Genomic DNA, 1,903 nt, shown 5'->3' with positions numbered 1-1,903 from the left:
TGTGTGTGTGTGTGTGTGTGTGTGTGTGTGTGTGTGTGTGTGTGTAATTTCAGTTAATGGTTCACCTCTCATTGCATTGTTGTCTTATTTCTGATTTTGTTGCTGGTAGGCTTTGTAACAATACTTTTGCTGATGCCTAACCAAACATCTTTGCAAGCTACTAATGGCTATTGTATTTTACTTTATGTTATGTCTACTATAGTCTATTATATCAAATTTTATGTCTGTTATTCTATTAATATGTAATCTTTCTCATAAAGCTTCGCAATAAAGTAAATTAAATTAATTAAATTAAACTAATCACGATTTTCTTTTCTTCTATCTCTTTCTCTGATCTGTATTTCAGCTACTCGACATTTAAATAGCTCTGAAAGAGAGAAGGGAAAAAGAAAGAAGTGAGATAGAAGTTTAGATAGAAATTTAGGCGTTACGGGGAACTTACTTATTTCGCGCATGTGCACTTCATTTTAGACAACATAAAATCAAGAGAGTTGCGATACTGTATATACTGTATATACTTTATATACTGTGGTCGCGCCGCGGTCGTTCGCCCGTTCCGACCAAATACAGTCACAGTATAAATACATACAGTACATGACACTGAACTTTTTATGTGATCTCCAATTTTCAGTGCGCATGCGTCGATTTCCAATCAGGAATATGGCTGCCTTCAATAAGTTGAAATTGCAGGTTAGGTTGACCTCGCTGCGAGAGGTGACTTCGGAGACACCTTGAATTTTGAAATAAAACGAAAATGAGACCTAATTCCCCACGTCAGATCAATGATCCAAATTCTATAGTACTATGACCCTTTGGATCGGAAAACCAAGCAGAGGCATAAGAAGAAGAAGAAATTGAAGGTTCGAATATAAGATTTAGACAATTCAATAATAATAAAATAAAATAGTTTGTTAATTGCATAGAAATGAAACAAAAAATAAATAAAGGTGGGTACAATTATGCCATATTTAACTGTTCAAATATTTCGGGATCTATCAGGGTTAAGCTTTTTCATTTCCCGAAAGATGCAGAAAGATAAAAGATAATTATAATATTTTTTATTAATTTAACACTTTTTGTCAAAATTGCTTATATATAATGCTAACTTATAATAAACTCGATTTACAATGCTTGTTGCTTTCTATTTCTTTTTTTTCTTCTTATCTTTTTCTCCTTTTGCAATCGTTTTATTACAAATTGTGTTTCTTGCCATACGTTTTTGTCACGTATTTCTTTCACAGTTTGTCAATTTTTACATGTCTGACAGCAGAAAACACAAAATGGGATAAGAGGCTAACAGACAAGATGTAAAAAAATGATAAAAAGCAAGAAATTGAAAGCAAAAAACACATTATAGAACAGGTTTTATATGTACATATTTCCATTTCCTAGATATAAATTATGATTAAGAAACTGTGGACGTACAATTTCAGTTCCAATGGAAAACTTATATAAAAATTATCGAATTTGTGGAAATCATTTTGATTCTTCAATGTTTCTAAATGATTTGAAAAATCACCTCCAATCATATACAGTTCAAAAATCAATGGACCTAGAAAAGAAACTAATTCAATACATGTCACATCTTTAATTTTAGACAATCACGTATCTTTCTTATGTAATGGTAAACTGAATTCTAATAATTCTAAACCTTTTTATTTTTATAATATTTATTTGGTATACTTATCATTAATAAAAATTATATATTATTGAATATCTAATTAATAGTTATGAAATTATAGATCAAGATGTAATAGATTTACGAAGAGGAAATGATATAGACCTGACATTAATTTTAGACAATTATATATTTTCTTTATGTAATGATAAGTGAATGATAATTGAATTTCAATAATTTTGATTCTAATTTCTTTTTTATTTTTATAAACTTTTTTTTGGAAAT

The 1,903-nt window shown here is 29.3% G+C and overlaps 1 pseudogene; it reads left to right on the top strand.

Moving 5' to 3' along the window:
• Window positions 1-925: 925 nt before the first annotated feature.
• Window positions 926-1,903, top strand: part of LOC105620093 — a 1,715-nt pseudogene continuing 737 nt past the window's right edge.

Source organism: Atta cephalotes (genome assembly GCF_000143395.1).
Source record: "Atta cephalotes unplaced genomic scaffold scaffold00024, whole genome shotgun sequence".
Lineage (NCBI taxonomy): Eukaryota > Metazoa > Arthropoda > Insecta > Hymenoptera > Formicidae > Atta > Atta cephalotes.
This window is presented reverse-complemented; position numbering and strand designations above follow the sequence as displayed.